General features: G+C 43.4%; 1 pseudogene; it reads left to right on the top strand.

Annotated features, from left to right (window-relative positions):
* Positions 1-7,794: 7,794 nt before the first annotated feature.
* LOC111741512 lies at positions 7,795-7,912 on the top strand (annotated as a pseudogene).
* The last annotated feature ends 4,649 nt before the right edge of the window (positions 7,913-12,561 follow it).

The raw sequence follows: 12,561 nt of genomic DNA on the forward strand, positions 1-12,561 counted from the left end.
AAATCCACCATGAGGCCCACTGGCTGAACTGGAAGCCAACTGACACAGGAGACTGGAAAACATGATCTTCAGAGGTCCACCACTTTGCAGCAGAGGGAGGAACAGGGGCAGAGTGAGGAATGGATCATGGAGTACACAAACATCCAAATAACCAATATAATGCTATGCACACTCTCCCAGATCCATTCTTTTCAATGTTACCTTGGGGAAATCCCTTCAATCAATATGTATAGCTTTAATATGTTCTTTTTACAGCTGTTTATTTATGTGACTACTCTGCTATCGATGAGTATTCATGTTCGTGTGCTCTCTTAAATAGGAATAATAGTACCTTTCCTGCAATTATTGTGAATATCCTGTAATTGAACGCATATGAAGCTCTTTACAAACTAAAAATGTGAATAGGAGAATGTAAGTTTTATTAGAATTAATATGTCACAGTAAGGTGGTATTTATGCCAATTCTTAAAAAACTGATAAAAACACAGCCAGGCTGGAAGTTACAATCTAACTAGAGTGGACTGATATTCTGAGCACTAGGGAAATACCCAATGACCAGTACTTCCCCCCTCAGAGAAGGTAGGTCCTAAGACCTCTCTCTGCTTCTCATCCTGCTCTGCTTCTCAAGGTGCTGTTTCTTCACTTAGAAGCCACGATAAGCAATATTGGATTCATGCTTTATAGCAGCACTGCCCAACAGAACTTGCTGTGATGATGGAAAGGTTCTATGTCTGTGCCCTCGAATATGGCAGCCACTAGTCACATGTGATGATGGGCGCTTGAAATGTGGAGGTATGACTGAGGAACTGTATTTTCAATTTTATTTAATTTCAATTAATTCAAATGTAAGTTGCCACACGTGAGAAGTGACTACTGTACTCGACAGTGCAGCTTTAGAACTTCACAATCATTATCTCATGAGAGTAGTATTCTTACCCAGAGTGACATGTGAGAATCAACTGAAGCTCTTTTGTAATTTATCTGCTGAACCCCACTCCAGATTTACTGACTCAGAACTGCTGGTGCTTGGAGTAGAATAATGTGTTAAGTTCCTTGCAGCTCTAAATTCTCTATAAGAAGGAGAAGAAATGAAGAGAAGGTTGCCTGTGTTACGTTACCTTAGAAGTTTAATACATTAACTCACCTGCTCATTAGTGGAAATTAAACCTTTTGGGGCTGATTTATTGACAGCTATGGTCACTTAGCTGAGAATAAAATCCTGCAGGAATAGAGAAAAAAGCGGGGGAGCTAGGTTTTAATAGAGCAGAGGCAGCCAAGAAAGTCCCAAGAATTTAGTAATGTCATGCCTCTGGGGGTTTTGCATTTGGAATCCCTGGCGGGGCGGTGGGGGGCGGGGGGGGGCGTTGGGGGAGGGCGGCAGAGTCAGCATGAAGTCACCAGAAAGAGAAACATGCTGTCAACAACTTTTACTATTTACAATGTGTGCCAGGGTCACCCTGGCCATTCAGGGGCAGTACCAGGAGATCTGAAACTCAGCGGCCCACAGTGTGGCAGGAGAAGCAGACCATGCCAAGATGGTTTTGCGGCTAATGAGGCCGTCTGCTGCTCTAATTGCCCGATGGGATGGATAACAGTGCTGCTGAAAGACAAATGGTGAGGTAAAACACTTCCTAAATATAAACACCAGGGTGAAGGTGAGCTGTGAATTTTCAAGGCAATAGACAGCCATCAAGTCCTGTCACATAATTCCATTTCACATTAAACTTATTATGGGAAATACCGTAATAATGTCAATGACTCATCTCTATTCCTCAACAGCAAGGCAATTGATGATGAGCTAAAAAAATTTTTAGCCCTGAACTTGGTACATGACTTGAGGGGATAAAACTGGAATATAGAAGTTATGAAAAATTCAGAATGAATACTTATAATGCTATCTGGGGCACCATTGTTCGATGTTACTAAGAAAGCATTAGCATGCCCTTCTCTGCTTGTGATTCTGCCAGCAGCAAGTGGAACAACTTCCTGCTCCTCATTACGATACCTTTAATAAGTGCTGGTGTGGACCAGCAGAGTCTTAGACACTTTCTCTCTCCCCACTCCCCTTAGAGAATGGGTATGAACTAATAAACTAATAAACAAATTAGGATTGACAGGAACTAAAGTGGAGAGCTCACATTTCAAAGATAAGCTGAAGAATTTACAGCTGTTGAGTTAAAGCTTCCTAACTCACCTTGTTTATAGTATCATAAACCTCATTTCCCCAAGTCCCGAGCTGAAAACTTTGAACGTCTCTCCATTGTTTCTAAGATGAGCCTATCCTCCTTAGCCTGACATCAAAGCCTTTATAAAACAGTCTCAACCTCACTTCCTGTCTAATGTCACTGAATCGTTCTCCTTTGCAAGTGTTCACAGAATAATAGGAAAACACTGGCTATGTGAGCAATGGCAAGTTAACTTTTATGAACAGCTTCCTTATCTATAAAATGGACTGATCGACAAGGACATAATGATTGTGAACATTAAGTAAATCACCTGGCATGGTGCCGGGCTTATGAAATTCAGGTTCCCTTCACCTTGCTCACAAGTCAGATTTGCCTTCTCATTATTTCTAAAACACACCTAGCAAGTTCCTACTTACCTTTATCTCACCCCTTTACCCCGTGCCCCACCATTGCCTCCGGCTTCCTGCTAGAATCTATCCCAGCGCCTTCTCCCAGTTCTCCACTCAGCCAATTCTACTCTCTTTAAGGTCCTGGACCATCTTCTCCCTTCCGTGAAGCCAGACTCCCTTTCTGCATCAGGAGCAGAGCTTAAGGTAATCTTAAATATCCTCTCTAACATTTCATGATGCAAAGAATAAATTTGTCTTTGAAGGTAGAACAAATTGAAAACTTAAACTTTTCAAAGAATGTTTCCTCAATTGGTGGGCAATAGGGAGAAAACAAAAATACTGTGTAAGTTATTTTAAAATCCATATTACCTTAAATGGTTATTTTAACATTTTGTGTAATTCAGGGCTTATTTCATGCCAGGTAAAAGGCTCCACCATGCATCGAATCTTAATCTTCCCTACAAAGTCAGTGCTATCACCCACAGATTCAGGATAATCAGAAACTGAGGCCTAAAGCTATTCACCTAGGGAGTAAATGACATGTGATCTTAACCATGGACTATGACTGTGGTCTTATACAGAATTCTGGAATCACTCTTTTCACTGTGCTTAATTTCTACAAACCCGCCCATTTCTTATTAAGTGCTATTGTTATGTACATTAGTTATTGGGAAAGATGAGTACTTGTATATGTTTAAGATGTGCTTCCTTCTCTTAAAGAGTTTAGAATCTAGAATGAAAAATAAGGCACAGATATAAATAGAATATAGGGAGAAGTCACAGCATGTGTCATACTGGCATAGTATTTAAAGGAAATCAAAGGATGTGGAGATCTCTTTCAACTAACGTGATCAAACAGCTGTGTCCAGTGATCTGACTTTCCAAAACCACATCTATCCTGTTCTAGAGAAAAAAATAAAATTCCAAAACTTCTACAAGCTCTTAAAGGAGAAAAAAAAAACCCAGAAACCCATTTTTGAATGACTCTTTCATGCTCACCCTTTGGAAATCTTGAAATCTCTTCTCCAGCAACAATTCTTCTGTTATTGCTCATTGGAAATGTACTTAAGATAGAATATTAAATCAAAGCAATAAAGTTGGAATATGTGACATCAGATTGAGATATAAAAGCTAATAAGTCATCTTAAAATGACTATTATATACAAGAGAAGATAAAACCTTTTCCCCAAATGGACTACAGAAATTCCTATTCATATCTATTTATATTGAAAGTTACTTCTGATTCTCTTTCTTGGCACCCAGAAACTAAGATAGTAATAATTTTCCCCAAAAATCCATGAATTGATAATCCTTCTTTTGTAACTCTGCAGCCCATCTTTCAGAACCCAATGTGACTTGTCAGAGTTGTATATGAGCCACATTTACACACATCTTATCCCTTTAGAGTCACAGCCTCTGTGCAAAAGTCACCTCCATAGATCAAAATTGTCTTTTACAGCTAACAGAAATTTTAGATTTATTCTTCACCTTGTTATGAAATATATCCTTAGAGCTGGTAAGTGGTTTAACCACTAAAATATTGTTCCTGTACTACCCACGAGATACAATACTTTTTTAAAAAGCCAGGTGGCATCCTTAGAGCGGGACAACAGCGAAATATTTTGGGAGCTGGGCCCACATGACAGTTTCACTCATTTTGGATAAGAATCAAAAATGTATAACAACAAAAATAATAATAGATTATATTTATTGAGCTCGGTCTCAGGCATATTATAAGCACTTTATATTTTTTATATTACTTAATAACATCTTACATTATTTAATGATGTTTTAAATTATTTAATCCTCATAAGTAACCCCATGATATCAGTAATATTATTTTACCCATTATGCAAATAATGATTCTGAGGCTAAGGTCTCACGGAGATCGAGGGAAGAGATAGGACTTGACCCAGGCCCAGCTATTAACCACCAAGCACGAGAGCCATTACTGGAACATGAGTGAAGAAGCCCTGTCTGCTCAAATGTGTCAAACCCAGAATAGGTTTCCTCTCCTACCTCCCACCCTCACCACCTCAACCACAGAGATAAAGTCATAAACCTTTCTGTCTCCCAGCGGGGAAGAAAAATGGTAGGCAATAAGTGCTGATCTGGGTGAAGAAAAATCTTGTGGAAACTCAGGGACTGAAAAAAGCCATGAATGAAGTGGGCACAGAAGCGGGCACGGGAGAGGGACTGAGGGACAGAGAGAGGAGAGAGGGAGAGGGTGAGGGTACACAGCATGCACACAACGAGGCCTACAGCAACAAGAGGAACCTCAGTTCCTATCACCCGTGGGGCTTCCCTAACCTGGTCTGAATTGGCTCAGGAAGTAGAAACGTTCCAAAAAGGTAGGAGGGGAAAACCTAACGGTATCGAGAAGTTGTACCTAAGTGTCCCTCACTGTTGAATAGACAGTCAGACTGACAGACATAGACAGGAGTGAGAGGTACAGTGGAGTAACAGCCACACTTGCCACCTATTTCTCCTGAGTTTTCTGTTGCTCAAGCATCTATGTATGAGCACGTGTATTCCTTTGCTGACTCGTACACACCTGTTTTGCTTCTCTTTCTTGTGCTCAAGTGGTCTCTCTCCCTCACCACAGGCTCTCTTGCCACTCTGAGTCAATGCCTCTTAGATCAGACACGTGTTAAGCTCCCAGTACTGTGGGAGATACACAGATGTAAAAGACTAAATTCCTGCTCTTAAAGAGCTTACACTCTAGTGGCAGAGGCATTATAAACAGAATATAGGATAGTTATGTTATACATCACCATATAGCCAGAATTCTTTCTCTTGAAAGTAATTGATGCCAAACTCGCCATGGTCTAAAGAGAAAAGAAAGTCACCTAGCTGTAAAAGATATGGAGTAGCTCATGGGATAGAAGAATGAGCTGTAAGAACTAAGGTTTCAGAGACTAGCACCTGGGACTCAAAACTGCCAAGATTCCATTCATTCAGCAAATACTCACTGGGCACCTACTGTGGGGCACACACTGTGCTAGCACAAGAAAAACAAAAAGAAGCAAAATAGATGTTCCTCATCTTTCCTCTCCTTGGTTTCATTTTGCAGATGGTTTCCCCATATGGCAGAGAAGATGGCTGCTAGAGGCTCCAGATTCATATCCTTTCACTTCACAAAAACAGCTAAACTGAAACTTCTTTCTCCCAATGTCCGTAAATCAACTCCAATTCCAGGGAAGATTTCATTGGTTCACTTGGGTCATGTGACCAAAATGCTGAGGGAATCGAGAGTTCTGACCAGCTGGACTGGGTCATATGCCCATCCCCTGCGGGGATGGGATGGCAGCCCCTCTGAGTGGACAGTGGGGGAGGAGTCCCCAAAGGAAAGAGGATGTCGTAACTTGAATAAGAAAAATAGCAAAGAGCAAAAGCCACTACAGTGCACTAGTCACGCTCAAGACAAACGGTTACAGAAATTCCAAAGAGGAAATGGGCCCTCCTAACACAGAAGATCACAAACGACTTCACGCGGAGAGGCAGCTGTTTAGCAAACATGACATCTCTGTCCGGTGGCTTAGGTTTCCCAGAATTCACTGTGGGAGGCACAATAAGGACCCCTCAAAGATGGCCATACCCTAATCCTGGAAGCTACTTTACATTACAAGGCAAAAAGGTCTTTGCAGATGTAACAAAGATTACGGACCTTAAGATAAGGAGACTATCCTGGATGATCTAGCTGGCTCAATCTAATCACATGAGCCCTGAAAAGCAGAGAACTTTCTTTGGCTGGAGGCAAGGAGATATGATAGAAGAGAAAGGCAGAGCGATTCCAAGCATGAGAAGGATCCCATGTGCCATTGCTGGCTCTGAGATGCAGCTGCCCACAGGGAAGGACCAGAGAAAAACCTCTAGGAACTAAGAGCAGCCATCCCTAACTCCCTAACTCCACCCCCCAGCACCAGCAAGGAAATGAGATCTCAGTCATATAAACACAGGAACTCCATTCTGCCAACAACCTGAATGAGCTTGAAAGGAGATTCTTCCCAGATCCTTCCTACCTTCTTCCTGTCAGAGGCCAGATAGGCCAACAACTTGATTTCAGCCTGTGAAACCCAGAGCAGCTAAACCTCCTGGGCCAACCTGGGCTTCTGACATACAGCCCTGTAACATAATAAATTCGTGTTATTTTAACTTTCTCAATTTGTGGTAATTTATTATGGCAGCAACAGAAAACTAATACATGCACCAAGCCAGCTCTAGAAAGAAAAAAGAAAAGTGATTACACAAATTCTATACTTTCTCTAAGGGATTGGAGGAGACTAAGACACAGCTAGGCCTACAGCAATAATAGTAACCCTGGCTCCCAGCATTTCTGGGGCCTCTCTGGCCTGATCTAAATTGGCTCAAGGAGAGAAGTTCCAGAGGCAGGAGCTAATAGTCTCTGGTGATGCCTAGAGATTATAGCCAAGTGTCCATTGCTGTTAGTTAAATCAGGCCAAATTTGGCCTGCTATCAGTTTTTGTACGTTCTAAGAGCTAAGTATGGTTTTTACATTTTTAAATAGTATTTTAAAAAAGCAAAAGATGAGTAATATCTTAAACGCATGAAAATTACATGAAATTCAAATTTCAATGCCCATAAATAAAGTTTTATTGGAACACAGCCACACTGATTTACATATTGTCTATGGCTGCATTTCTGCAACAATGGCAGAGTTAAGTAGCTGCAACAGAGATCATGTGGCCTGCAAAACCTAAAGTATTTACTATCTGGCCCTTTAAGTAAAAAGTGTGCCAACTCCCACATTAGAGAATGCTAAAATGTAAATACCCCTGAGATCCTAACACACCTCAGCATGCATTCGCTTTGATTACCAGTGTAGAAGGAGGTAAAGCATTCAGGAGTATCCAATTCCCAAGAAGGCCTGGAGCAGCCTGGGCGAGGGCTCTGAGAGAATGAGACAGATGGACAAAGTCTAGCTCTTCTGACTCCATAGTTGTGTCCAAGGTAGACCAAGAGGCTCACGCAAGGCGCTGTTCTCTCGCCTTCTGCCATGAATCCCCAGAGCTATGCACAAAGCCCAGGCAGAATGCAATCTTCACTTTTGGGTGACAGGTGGGAACTTCTGACTTTCGCCACATTACCCCTGTGCTAAACTAAGTAGGTAGGCAGACTGGCTTTGCAGGGCTCAAGTGGGTCCAACTACAGTTCATAAGTAGGGGGGTAAGAATAGCACCATTTAAAGTAACCAGAGACGTCTTCGGCCATGCTCCCCTGAACAAGCCCGATCCTTTGGATCTCGGAAGCTAAGCAGGTTCAGGCCTGGTTAGTACTTGGATGGGAGACCACCTAGAAAGACCAGGTGCTGCAGGCATAAAAACTAAAAAATAAAGGATTGTAAACTGACAAGGTCCTTGCAATCTGTGAAGTCATCCAAGGGTTGCCTCGCCTAAAAATGAATGAATGAATGAATGAATGAATGAATGAATAAATAAATAAATAAATAAATAAGAAAGTAACCAGAGTGAAAGGCAAAAGCACAGGGCATAAAACCAAGGGCTGAAATGACAAACACCACCTCCTCTGTCACCAGCCGGAAATAAGTGCTGAGCTGTTCAGTGGAAGCTCTGAGTGCCATCTTGACATGACAAAAGCTTTCCTGGGCTGATGATTTTTCTTCTTGGAGCTGTAGTCTAGTTGGCCAGGTCAGGTCCTGCGTGTTCCAAGCATTAACCCTTCAATTTAGAATCCTGCTCCTATTGGAAAACAGGTTTATCTTCATTTGTATGGGGCAGAGATCTCTTGTATCTGTCAAATGGTGGAATCAGGACTGATGTGAGGTAGGCTGCAATAAGATGACTTACCAGGTGGAGCTTATTAGCTATTTTAAATGTCACAACTAGACAGTCCCCGGCTTTCCACATGATTAAATGATCTAAACTCTGCTTCACTTTTTACTGTTTCCTCTTTAAATCTCTTAAGCTTTCTTCCATCTCTCCCAATGTAGGAACCAAAGCTAGAATGAGACTAGGTCCTTGTCAGTAATTGAAAGTCAGGATTTGTTTTTAAGAGGAAGAAGCTTTTGAAGAAATTAGAGAATCTGTCAAAATCACCAACAGTCTCCAAGCAGAACCGTAGTCACTCCCAGCTTACTCAGCCCTTTAACACATCTCAACATGAGGACTATGTAATTTGCACCGCTGATCACGTTGTGTTACGATTGGTGCCAACAGAACAGCAGGTCACCTGAGGGATGGGGGACACCTCAGAGAAGATGGTATTATTGAAGAACAGCAGCCAGGTCAAAGAAAGTCTTCCATACTCTCTCCATCAAGCCTAACCCTGCCTGGAGCACAAAGATTAATTCTGATACTTGAGTAAGCACAGAGAGTTTGGGTCATGTGAGTATCATGTGAGAAAGTGAATGCTGACAAGTATTTTTTAAATATGTGATGTGAGAGACCAGAGTTACAGAAACCTAGGCAAGGGAGGGATGGAAAGACCATATAGTCTATTGAGGCCCAGAAGGGGACATTTCCAATGGTCTGGGAGGATCCAGGTCTCTGGATTCCCAGCCTGTGTTTGCTCTCCATGCCACAAGCTCTGCAGTGGTTTCGCCCGTTGAGCTTTTAGCCTGTCCTGAAGCCTTGTCCACGGGGAGCAAGGCAGAGCTATTTTCTTGGCTATATTCCATCAGCCCCAACCATCCACGTCAGGCTGACCCAGCAAATTGGCTTTCCAGGGCCAGCCTGGGTAGGTATTCCCCCAGGCCATTCTCTTCACCGCAAACAAGAACAATGCTAAACATTCATGGAACAGTTTTTCTAATTAACCCACACACTTCCGCTCCTGGCATTCCTGGGAGGTCAAGCAAGATAATGACGATTCCAGAGCTTAGTGCCGAGCCTCAACACTGCACAACACACTGAAATCAGATGGCCCCTCCCTTGCCGAAGCTTTTTTCTTTGGAATAATGAAGGTTACATCATTCATCCACAGAAAGTCACTGTCACAGCTAGTGATAAAAAACTTTTTATTGGAATCATGGGAGAAGCAAGACCAAAAAGCTTTGGACATGGGGAGGCAGGATGGAAGCATGGAAGACTTTCAAGCAGAGAGATCGCACTTAAAATCCTGGCTCCTTTCATTAACAGGGTGCTTGGTCCTTCTAAGCCTCTGTCCTGATCTGCAAGATGGAGGATAATGTCTGTCCCTCAGGCTGAGAGAATTGAATGAAGCAATGTGTACGCCACACCCAGAACACTGCTCAGGGGAAGATTGTTTGTTGTCTACTGCATCCGGGGTTGATCGCTTTTTGCCAGGTTTCTGCCTCCCCCCTCTAAGTTCTGACATAAGAGTGGGGCTGATTAGAGAGGGGACACCAGCAAAGCAGAGAGTGTGCCAGTGGGTAAATCAGCTGGACTAGCAGCCTTAATTCTGATGGAGTTAAGTGCAGATCAATTACTCCAGTCACAGAATCCACCCAACCACGTAGTTAGAGCTGTTCTGTTGGGGAGAAATAATAGTTCTGACCCAAGGCCCACGCTGCAGAGGAAGAAATGGTGTTTGGGCATCTGAACACTTCAGGGGAAGGAAGGCAGACCTGATGGACACAGCACCCGGCCATTTAGACACAAGGGGAGAGCAAGAGGAAACCAGACACCCAGAAACGAAAGAGAGCATGAAAAAAAAGCAAGTGAAGGGGCCCAAAGGAAATTCTATCCCAGTTCGTTGTTCTGCTAGGAGCCCTGGTGACCGTCCTTTGTAGCCAGCATTAGTGTTACCCGTAGTTTAGACTGACCTTGAATCCAAGTTGCCCTGCAGAGGCCATAGCGAGGTCACTGCGGGACTGGAAAGCACACGCAATTTCAAACAGGAAGATCCGGTTTTGACTACTGTGTCCACCTGTCACTGGTTTTGGGACCCTGAGTAAGTCATGATCCTTTTTTTGCACCTCTGTCTTCATTTGTAAGATGAGGGTTAGACCAGGTGAGCTCAGAGCTTCCTTCGGGCTCTGATTCTAGGAATCCCTTGAGAGGGTGTATGGCTAGAGAGAAAAGTTTTCCTTCCACACAGTCTGCTGTGCTCCTTGTTTATATTTCTCTGGAGAAGAGGCGATGGTTTTCCCTCAAATTCTCATGAAGTCAAGAGAATGATGATATACCTAAGAGCCTTGATGGCCAGCAAACTCAGGTTATGAATTGGGTCCACAGAGCCCCTGAACTGTAGTTGTCTCTTCAGACTCTCAGTTGAAGGGTGGGTTTGCTTCGTCTGCTTTGGGGTGTATGTGAAGGAGAGGGGGCATCAGAGGTGAGGAAGATGGCCAGCCACACACACGGTGTCTTGCAGCTCAGGGCATCTGTCCCCGTGCATCTCCGGCATGTGCTCACTCCACGCCTGCCAATTTTCATGCCTCTCAGCACGCGTTCTCGCTTCCTGGACTGTTTCATGTCCCAGCTGGTGTTCTTTTCTCCCACAGGCAGCCTTGGAACACACAGCCCTGCTGTCTGTCCACCCGCCTCCCCCAAAGCTGCATTCTTTCCCCAGCAGCTCCGTGCCATTCGGCCCACAGAGGCTGCGATCCCACTGTCACCGAGGGCCGAAGAGCATGGAGCCGGTTCCGGTCTCCTCCCTCTCCTTTATCGCTGCACGCACACACAGCAGGAGATGGGCTCCCACAGCCTCTGTTTCTGCCATCCCTCTGCCTTTGACACACTTCTTTTCATCTGGATTCCTCTTTCAAATGAACTGTTTGGTTGTAAAACTAGAGTGAGAGACCAGATGTCTCCCTTCTATATAAATGGTAAGTCACTGCATTAACTCAATACGAATATGTGAAATGACTACCATGCATCAGGCACTGGGCTGGCTGGGATGAGTGCAGCGATGACTCTGACACAGCCCAGAGTGCTAAAGACCAAACCACTGACGAGTGAGGCATCTGGAAACTGTTCTTTTAACAGAGGTAATCAATACATTCAAGTTAACGATCATCTCGAGAGTCTTGTCAATAACCTGGTTCTGCTGCTGTCTGAATTGCAAACATGCTCTCCATAGCATTTCTGCCAAGGTTCCCTGCCATGCCCATCACTCCGATATAGCAGGGAGTCTGTAACATGGGTATCAGCCTGTGGTATTGGGGAAAGAGCATGGGTAGGGGTTAGGGGCCCTAGAGCCCAGCCCTAGCTATGCCACTTAACCAGCAGTGTGACCTGGACAAGTTCCCTCTCTGTGTCACTGGAGCCCATTGTTTCCAGCATCCCCACTAAGTATTTGCTGCAAGCAATTCATTACAGAAAGAAGAAGGCATAGTTTGAGACCACCAAGCTGAAGAAATGACATGGGAAATTACTCTCTTAAGAGACAGAGGGCCCAAAAAGGGTCTGTGGTATTCAAAGTGATCAAGGTGACTGAGGCTCCCTAAGGAGATGGACTGGGGTGCAGACAAGGAGCAATTAAACCAGCTGAGAAATCTCGCCTGGGTGGCTTAGGATTGCATCAGGAATGAGATCATAATGCCCCAGGAAAAGCATCATGAGAATATGGCTTTTTGAACATAACAGATAGACCTGATCACTAATGGGTGTGTGTGTGTGTGTGTGTGCGTGCGCGCGCGCCTGTGTGTACACGTCTCCCCAACTACATCTAAGTGCAGGCTTTTACCCCATGTCCAAGCCTAAACCATCCTTTTAAGGACCTTGTTTTTGATTTCCAACTGTTCTGTCTTCCAGTTATAAAAGTCATTTTTAAACAAGGTACTATGCCTTATTAGGCAATTTAAAACTTAAAATATATATATATATATATATATATATATTTGTGTTAATAAAAGATTCTTCCACCACCTTTACCATTGAATCAGCTGTGTTTTCTTTGGTAATGGGGTTTCCTTAACACTGAGCACTCCTCTATGTGAACTGTTCTCATGATAAAAAAAAAAAATAATAATACATGATGACTTTTTAAGCAATGAGCATTTTATAGTTTTCTGTAATGAGCCAAGAGAGCCCATCAGTAGTCAAA

This window comes from Pteropus vampyrus, unplaced genomic scaffold, assembly GCF_000151845.1.
Source record: "Pteropus vampyrus isolate Shadow unplaced genomic scaffold, Pvam_2.0 Scaffold3, whole genome shotgun sequence".
NCBI classification, from domain to species: Eukaryota; Metazoa; Chordata; class Mammalia; order Chiroptera; family Pteropodidae; genus Pteropus; species Pteropus vampyrus.